At 45.3% G+C, this 10,065-nt stretch overlaps 1 long non-coding RNA gene across 1 annotated transcript in view; it reads right to left on the bottom strand.

Annotated features, from left to right (window-relative positions):
- Window positions 1-4,362: 4,362 nt before the first annotated feature.
- LOC145389958 (uncharacterized) overlaps window positions 4,363-10,065 on the bottom strand; it is a 41,861-nt gene continuing 36,158 nt past the window's right edge. Inside the window, exon 3 of the long non-coding RNA XR_013895549.1 lies at window positions 4,363-4,829. This is a non-coding gene — a long non-coding RNA (uncharacterized LOC145389958). The remainder of the gene's footprint in view (window positions 4,830-10,065) is intronic.

Consider the following 10,065-nt stretch of genomic DNA (forward strand, 5'->3'; position numbering starts at 1 on the left):
TGCTCAGGTTCTGTAGGGAATGGCAGCAGATTAGAGACTGGTATCGCAAAATTTTATCCCCTGCCACCACCACCAGGCCGTTTATTTTTAAATCCCCTTGTAAAACTGTAGAGATATATCGGCAGGACAGTAAATAGTGATCCTACTCTGGTACTCTGTATGGAATTTCAGAGAGAGAGATGATGATGCCACTGATTCATGGGGTTATCTTTAATTTAACAAGAAACACTTTACTTACCTCTCTATTCAGTTTGCACGAAAATTAATGTTTAAAAGACTGATAATATATTCACGAAATTTTCTTCTTAAAATTTAATAAGTAAATGTTTAATTTGAAGTGTGACGTCACTGGTGCATTATGGGAGCAACGTTGAGAGATGCTGGAGATGAGTGAAGATTTTATTCTTTACGGTGTTAGTCTACTTCTTATTATGGTAATTCTTATGCCCATGTGTTTATCAGTGTTTGCTGTCATTATCGAGAGGTGTAGTCGGCTGATGTAAGTTGTAATTATTAGCTATAAGGATGATATACGGCGGTGTGTATCTCCAGGTGACCAAGATGTCCCTTTAAACCCGAGTAAGCAGTGCTACTTAAATCCCCTGATATTCACACCATCTGTTTAGGTTTTAAGGTCGAATGTGATCCTGTACATGGGCAGGCATAGTAGGTTAATTGGCTGGAAAAAATGAGGGGATGTGTGTAAAAACTAATGGGTAGTTTGTTTACATAGGGGATATAAACTCCGCGAGTCCCTTTAACTCTTGCAATCCCGGTGATGCCCTTTTCAGTTTATTCATAGTGCCAGAAGGCAATTTTATTCAACTTATGCAAAGTCTCTGCTATTGCAGGAGTTCAGTGAGGCTGTGCCTAACCCCTACACTTCCAGAAGTCTATACAAAGCTAAATATAATCATGAGATGGCATGAAAAAAAAAAAAAAAAAATCCCTGCTCTGTGAGTTAAACTAGTGAAGACTGAAGGTATTAACATGTGTAGGAGAGACACTGGATAAAGCCTGATTGGAGATATAGTATATTGAACTGGAAGGACTGCATACCTTACATCCTTCATTAGCCATTGCTGCTACCTTTAAATAAGAATTATCATACTGAAGGTAATTACTAGCAGCCTTCATTAACATATTACTGTACTGTAATTAGGAGAGAGGTTTCATAAGTTGATTGGAAGTCAGGAGACAGCAGGAATATACCATTACTGTTGAGGGGGATGAATTTGTGTGTAGGCTATGATATAGGAAGCATATCTCAGAATATGGATGTACAAGGTTAATCATATCTTGTATAGTACTTACACTTTCAGATTTGATAGCTTTTCCTTTTGTAATCTTTACTGAATGATGCAATCAGTTCATGATTACACATTATATAATCTCAGACTTCATCTGTGTCATTGTAGTTGGCTCACCTTGACAAATTTTAGTCCTTCTGCTGCTTAGTTCCTGTATCTAAGTGGCAGAATAAGACAGTATTATGGTTTTGCATCCTCCCCATAGATCTTCATTGTGATTTGCATGATAATCTAGTCTTTATCTCTAGAAACAGCTCAGCATTCAAGGTGGAGAGATGCCAGGTTTTTGTCAGTTTAGGGTGGACATGTAGTCTATATGGTTTGTCTTTATTGTTTTATGTATTCATTATTATTATTATTTTTTACTGTGGATCAAATTTAGCGATTCATCTCTTCCGTTTATAAATCGGTACAACAGATAGGCTTTCATTCTCAGAGTATGACCACTGAGTACTGTACTGTCTTCCTGTGCAGTGTATATTTTGTCATTTGTACTCTCGTTATAAGTTTCATTAAAGAATTTGTATCATATGTTTAGTTTCTGTGTCACTCAGTGTGTTAAGTTTATGTAATATATGGTTAATCGTTTAAGTCCTGCCGTTGGATAGCAGTCTAAGTTCCAGTTTTTACTTTCTCCCTTTATATAAGTAGCAACTGCTCTATATTCTTTCCATAGCACTTGTTCATGATTAGCATTAAACTGCAGGCTTAGGTATTCCAAGTAGCTCAGGAAATTTCGAGATATCTCCTCCTAAAGCGACATTAATAGGTACATGACAATTTAGTTTAGTCTATGCATGTTGTCCAATTTCCCATTTTTTGTAACATGTAAAGAAATAAAATACAGTAGAAGTTTTAGCCGCTATCCCTGTGGGGCCGCGGTAGCAGGGTCAGCATGGTGCTGGCTTGCTAATCAGGAAGACCCGGGTTCAAGTCCCGGTGTGATAGAGGTTTCTTTAAAATGTGGCTGAGGGAAGTTTGCGTAGCAGGCTTTCCTTAAAACCACAAGGCCCCATACTTAGAATTCAGCTCACGCACACCAAGACACTTACACACACTACTACATACATACACACATCAAGACGAACACACACACACACTACTACATATATATACACATCAAGACACACACACACACACAAGACACGTACACAGCCACCTTCACACAGTAGACACACCACACACACAAGACACGTACACAGCCACCTTCACACAGTAGATACACCACACACAGAGAGGATACACCACACACAGAGAGGGTGGGACAGACACACCACAGGCAGACAGAGAAGGGTATATACAAAACACAGGGAGTGAGAGAGGAGGGGGTTTTATTAAAAAGTCCAATTTTGGTATACCTCCTGTGGCAAAATTGATATAGCCCCCCCCTTCAATATTTTTTGGATATTTTCATTTAGTGCCCCCCAAGGCCCCCAGACCCACTCGGCTGAACCAAATTGTCTGGCATCAGCTGGAACATGATGCTAGAGTTATGTCGGTCATGCGGGGGTTAATGGTGAGTGTAGTAACTGTCAGGCTCCTATGACTCACTCAGCCGAACAAAATCGTCTGTCAGCTGGAATGGAATACTAGAGTTGTCCCAAGCACCAGAGGGTTAAGAATCTTAACCCTTTGGTGCTTGGGACAACTCTAGTACCCCATTTCAGCTGACTCAGACGATTTTATTCGACTGAGTGAGTCATAGGAGCCTGACAGTGTCAATACCGTCACCATTAACCCCCTCACGACCGACATAACTCTAGCATCATGTTCCAGCTGACGCCAGACAATCTGGTTCAGCCGAGACAGGATCCTAGGATCCTGAGAGACACTATAACAGCGGTTCCCAACCTGGGAGCCATGGCCCCCAAGGGGGCCATGGGACATTGATTAGGGGGCCATGGGCCTTATTGGTAATATAAGATATTATAAGGTATTTGGTCTGGGTAAAACCTGACAGAAATCAAGTATGAAATATACCTTACTGTGCTAGTTTAGCCTTAAGTACAGTATATTGGGGTAATTACCGTTTTCTGCACAATATCAAATATTAAAAATATATAAATATACGATCTGAGTTATATAGGGGCCATGGAGCTTCTCATAATTTTCTCGGGGGGCCACAGGACCAAAAAGGTTGGGAACCACTGCACTATAACATCACAAACAAAATACAAAATGCCTTCCCTCCATCCTGAACGTACAATAATTCATTTACATTAAGTAAGCTCGTATTTTCGTATTTTTGCAGCTTATTTCATGTATTTTAGTTAAAAGAAAAAAATACTACGAGCCGGTGAATAAAACCAACACTTGTAGACGAAGACTATAATTACCAAACAGTTTCGGTGGACACTGCCACCATCTTCAGTGGTCAAGATAGTGAGAGGGAGTAACATACTGATTATACAAGGGTTCCTTTTTATGCCTGTGTGTTTGTGGAAGGGTGGGGTAAAGGTGAGGTGGGGTTGAGTAGATTGTAAGCGGGGATTAACCCGAGGGGGATTTTGGGGGGGACATTACCGGACAGGTCAGGTGTAATTCCTATCTGACCTGTCCGGTAATGCCCCCCCAAAAAAAAATCCCCCTTGGGTTAATCCCCGCTTACAATCTACCCCACCCCACCTCACATTTACCCCACCCTTCCTGCTACGACACAGGTAAGGTCAGATAGGAATTACACCTGACCTGTTCGGTAATGTCCCCCCCAAAATCCCCCTTGGGTTAATCCCCGCTTACAATCTACCCCACCCCACCTCACCTTTACCCCACCCTTCCTGCTACGACACAGGTAAGGTCAGATAGGAATTACACCTGACCTGTCCGGTAATGTCCCCCCCACAAATCCCCTTGGGTTAATCCCCGCTTACAATCTACCCCACCCCACCTCACCTTTACCCCACCCTTCCTGCTACGACACAGGTAAGGTCAGATAGGAATTACACCTGACCTGTCCGGTAATGTCCCCCCAAAATCCCCCTTGGGTTAATCCCCGCTTACAATCTACCCCACCCCACCTCACCTTTACCCCACCCTTCCACACACACACGCATAAAAAGGAACCCTTGTATAGTCAGTACGTCACTCCCTCTCACTATCTTGACCACTGAAAATGGTGGCAGTGTCCACCGAAACTGTTTGGTAATTATATTCTTCGTCTACAAGTGTGGGTTTTATTCACCGTCTTTGATTATCATGCAAGAGTGATTCATCCAGCCAATACTACGAGCTCTGTATCTTTTCATAGCCCTTCTTCGTGACTAGCATCGTATTCTAGTTATCTATAGTTACAACTGAGCATTCAAGTTGGAGGGATCACAACTTTAAGCAATTACAGTAAACAAACAAACAAAAAGCAAGTGTCGTCCACTTGACCTCTCGTCTTCGCAAGAATGCAGCGGTGCTCCATCTTGTGCGTGGAATGCGTGAAGTGCAGGCTCTTGAGTGGAAGGAGCACGGAGCCACGGGAGACTTAATAATATTCGCTAGTCAGCCAGTCTAAAAGCCTGGGACATTTGCCTGAAATAATAATAATAATAATAATAATAGAAATAACAAAACCAGTCATATACATAATTCAATACCTTAGTCACTCGATCTGCCCATTCCGCCCCTTCAGTACGAGGACGCATTTCTGTAAGCTATTTTTTCTAACATGGGAGGTTCGATACGTTTGATTGAGCCTATCCATAAGACTCCTAAAGCTGAGTAAATGCCTCTGAAAGTTGTAAAATATAAAATATAAAACGTCTATATGATATAAAAACCTTTGTTCACCTCCGGGACTCGATTTGTGGCGCCTAGACCAAGCTCTGACGTCATGTTTACACTGCTACCTTGAGACGATTTCCTGGAGCATAAAGAAACCCTCTCGGGATGATGGGACAGACACAATAGCCCCTTCAGACAGAGAATGACTTAGTTACTTTGTTCTAGGTAACCGGACGATTTTATTCACCTTAGGAGATCCCCTCGTAGTGAAGGGGTTGATGGTGACTATCTAACCCCTCCAGTACGAAATTTATCTCCAGAGTTGAAGAAAATCGTCTGGAGGAAGAAAGATGAAAATGGAAAAAAGTGTTAATGTGGACAATGAGTTAGATAAGACTGGTTTGGTTAAGGTAGGGTAGGGATGGGACGGTTGTGGCAGGGTGGGGTAGCGTTGGGTCGGTTATGGCCGGGTGGGGTAAGGTTGGGTTAGTTTTGGCAGGACGGCGTAGGATTGGGCCGGTTTTGGCAGGGTGGGGTAGGACTGGGTCGGTTTTGGCAGGGTGAGGTTAGATTGGGCTGATTATGCCGAGGTAGGGTAGGGATGGGTCGGTTATGGCAGGGTTGAATAGAGATGGGTCGATTACGGCAGGCGAGGGTAAGCATGGGTAGGTTATGGTTGCGTTGGGGAGGGTAGGATAGGTTATGGCAGGGTAAGATAGGGCTGGGTGGTGGTGGGCTGGGTAGGGTAGGGTAGGCTGAATCAGGGTAGTGTACGGTACAGAAGAGAGGTGGGTATAACTGCCGTTTAGTTCCGTCATATCCAACGCCTATTTCACTCAGTTATGATACTGTCTCATCAAATTTGGGGCGATCTTCTCTACGATTTTTGTTCTTCCCCGCTTAGTTCAGTCCTTTAGTTCATTCATGACCCTTGGCTTTCCTTTTTATTTATTTTTTTATGTGGTGGAGCGCAGGTGCACGAGGCTAGACCACCGTAAGTTCAGAATATTTAAGGGTAGGCCACCAAGCTACGCCCTGGTAACGTCTACACGTCAAAACATCTGTCCACCTCTGGGACTTGAACTGCGGAGCGCTGGACGCTGAGCTCCCGGTCTGCGGATGTCACTTTTACACTTTGTTAGCTTCTGACGATATCCTACAGCTTCAGAAAACCCTCTTAGGATGACGGGACAGAATCATGTAACCCTTCAGACCAAGAACGATTTATTTACTTTGTCCTAGCTGACCGCACGATTTTATTCAACTTAGGAGATCCCCTGACAGAGAAGGGGTTGATGCTGGCTGTATCTAACCCCTCAAATTCAAAATTCCTCTCCAGAGCTGAAGAAAATCGTCTGGAGAAAGAAGGAAGAAAACTGAAGAAAGTGTTAGAGTGAAAAATGAGTTAGATAAGATTGGTTTGGTTAGGGCAGGGTAGGATTGGGTCGGTTATGCCAGGGTGGGGTAGGGTTGGGTCGGTTTTTGCAGGGTGAGGTAGGACTGGGATAGTTTTGGCAAGGTGGGGTAGGACTTGGATGGTTTTTGCAGGGTGGGGTAGGATTGGGTCGGTCATGGCAGGGTGGGGTAGGGATGGGTCGGTCTTGGCAGGGTGGGGAAGGGACGGGTCGGTCTTGGCAGGGTGGGGTAGGGATGGGTTGGTCTTGGCAGGGTGGGGTAGGGATGGGTCGGTCTTGGCAGGGTGGGGTAGGGACGGGTCGGTCTTGGCAGGGTGGGGTAGGAATGGGTCGGTTTTGGCAGGGTGGGGTAGGATCGGGTCGGTTTTGGCAGGGTGGGGTAGGATTGGGTCGGTTTTGGCAGGGTGGGGTAGGGATGGGTCGGTTTTGGCAGGGTGGGGTAGGGATGGGTCGGTTTTGGCAGGGTGGGGTAGGGATGGGTCGGTTTTGGCAGGGTGGGGTAGGGATGGGTCGGTTTTGGCAGGGTGGGGTAGGGATGGGTCGGTTTTGGCAGGGTGGGGTAGGGATGGGTCGGTTTTGGCAGGGTGGGGTAGGGATGGGTCGGTTTTGGCAGGGTGGGGTAGGGATGGGTCGGTTATGGCAGGGTTGAATAGAGGTGGGTCGATTAGGGCAGGCGAGGGTAAGCATGGGTAGGTTATGGTTGCGTTTGGGAGGGTAGGATAGGTTATGGCAGGGTAAGATAGGGCTGGGTGGTGGTGGACTGGGTAAGGTAGGGTAGGCTGAATCAGGGTAGTGTAGGGTACAGAAGAGAGGTGGGTATAACTACCGTTTAGTTCCGTCATATCCAACGCCTATTTCACTCAGTTATACTACACTGTCTCATCAAATTTGGGGCGATCTTCTCTACGATTTTTGTTCTTCTCCTCTTAGTTCAGTCCTTTAGTTCATTCATGACCCTTGGCTTTCCTTTTTTTTTTTTTTTTTTTTTAAAGAGGTGGAGCGCAGGGGCACGAGGCTAGACCACCATTAGTCCAGAATATTAAAGGGTAGGCCACCAAGCTACGCCCTGGTAACGTCTACACGTCAAAACATCTGTCCACCTCTGGGACTTGAACCGCGGAGCGCTGGACGCAGAGCTCTCGGTCTGCGGATGTCACTTTTACTCTTTGCTAGCTTCTGACGTTATCCTACAGCTTCAGAAAAACCTCTTAGGATGACGGGACAGAATTATTTAATCTTTCAAGCCGAGAACAACTTATTTACATTGTCCTAGCTGACCGCATGATTTTATTCAACTTAGGAGATCCCCTGATAGAGATGGGGTTCATGATGGCAGTATTTAACCCTTCCAGTTCGAAATTTCTCTCTACTGTAGAGGTGAAGAAAATCATCCGAAGGTAGAGAGAAGAAAACAGGAAAAGTAATGTAGTGGTGAAAGGGCTGTACAGGGGAGGGTAGGTTAAAGTAGGGTAGAGTTGGGTCGGCAATGGCAGGGTAGGGTAGGGTAGGCTGAGGTAGGCTAGTGTAGGGTTGAGAAGAGTAGGGTAGGGTAAATTGAACTGAATAAGTATATACAATAAAATCTGGCGATACAACAACCAGGGTCATATGCCGCCGGATGACAACGAGAATAAAAGCACTCGAAAAGATGAAATACACACACACACACACACACACATACACATACACACACACACACACACACACACAAAATACAATTCATAATTAAAACAAGAAAAACACTAAAACACTAAGAACACTAAAACCACTGTATACTAAATTTTACACGGTAGTGCAGCTGCCTACACCAAGCAAAGGTTTCCCCCTCCACCACAACAAGCATCCTCTCCAAGTACCAACAGAAGACTACAATCCCTCTCCTACCCGGTGCTCAGAGAGGTAATGATGGCGCAATTCCCCAACAGTGGACACCATCAGCAAAAGCCGAAGATTCAGGGGGACGAAGCATTCCACACAGAAAGTAGGGGGAGAGTCTTCCATTAAAAATCAATGAGAGAACCAGGAATGGCCCATTTGGAGCCACCATAAAGCCGTCTCCCACCTGCATTCAGACCTCGGCAAATGAAGGGGCCCGTTTACCCACAAATATCACACATTTTGTTGGCCCCCACCGCATCCCACCTACTCTGCCAGTGGGAGCAAACAGTGAGTGGTTAGATGAATATCACTGAGCGAGGCAGGGGAGAGGTGAGGATGGGCGAGAGGCAGCAGCCTTTGCCAGAGCGTCAGCATGCTCATTGCCCACAATGGTACAAAACCACAAAGCAGTCCCTAGCAAGCACAGCCATTCTAAAACACTGTAGACAACAAAAGAGGATTGGACGGGAAAACACAAAATGGAGATCGGCAGAGTCGCTAAAAACTGTATAACAAACAGGAGGGAAGCTAAATATCAATTTGACTGCGAGTAAAATAGCAGTAAGTTCTGCGATAAAAGTAGATACGATGGGGGGAAGACTCCTACCACGAATGAAATCGGGAAATATAACACCCAAGCCTGTCCCCTCACGGGATTTCAATCCATCAGTACATACAAGAATCGAGACACTGTGAGAGGAAGCATGTTCTAAAAAAATAGCAAAGAGCCGCCTGTGAGGAAAGAAAGGCCCCTCTCTCAGGAAAGTAAACACACGGTTGCACCCCTGAGAGGAGCCAGGGAGCCATCCTTGGTACACGCACAGGACAAACAAGAAAGGTTGGAACGTCCACATCCCCCATGGCAGCCTTCACCCTGTACCCAAACGGATGTGGATAGCGAGGATACGGCGAGGCAGACACTCCCTCCGGAACAGAGCCAACAAAATCTTCCTGAACTTTAGCAAAGACGGTGACACTAAGGACACTAGTTTGAGGCACTCCCTCCTCTTGAGGATATGAGGGAAACAAGGTGGCACCAATACGGAAAAATTCCATAATCAGTGAAGGCAACCTACCACGCAAACCAAGATGGTGACCTGCAATACCTGGCTTGTGAAACGGTAGGACAACAGCCCCCCGCCAAGAAGCAGGGGTGGACGAATCTCTCCAAATTCTATTTATAAGACTCAGGAGGAAGGACACTGCTTCATCATCCAGGTACATCAGCACTGCATGGGGAATATTATCGCCTCCAGAGAAGTGTCATGACAGGGAAAGGGTAGACCAAAGTTTACACCAAAACAAAGGAATGTTGTAAGTCTCTCCGCCCCCAGAACGGATGTCCAACACCTTAATCTCCTCCACCTCCCTAAGCCTGGCAAAAACCGAAGAACGAGTATCCCTACAGGAGACCTCAGCGGTAGGATAGGGTAGGGAACGCTAGGGCAGGGTAGGCTGGGGTAGGGTAGTGTAGGGCAGAGAAAAGTAGGTTAGGATGGGTTGGTTTAGGCTAAAGTAGGACAGAATAGGAGGGGTAAAATGTGCCTAGTCCAGGAACGAAAAATATATCAGTTATCCATGTAACTAGCGTTTTCTATTTCGGTAGATTATTTTCTTGTCTGCCTAAAGTATCGTGATGTACGAACAATGAGATTAGATATCGAAACTGTAAGATGCGAATTAGTTACAAAGACGGTATTTTGTTTTGGCTAACGTTACATCGATACGTTCAGCTAAGAGCAACTCGGCAG

The sequence above is a fragment of the Coenobita brevimanus genome, unplaced genomic scaffold, assembly GCF_032717465.1.
Source record: "Coenobita brevimanus isolate Jiangsu-jjx unplaced genomic scaffold, ASM3271746v2 jjx.HiC_scaffold_2656, whole genome shotgun sequence".
In the NCBI taxonomy this organism is placed as follows: Eukaryota; Metazoa; Arthropoda; class Malacostraca; order Decapoda; family Coenobitidae; genus Coenobita; species Coenobita brevimanus.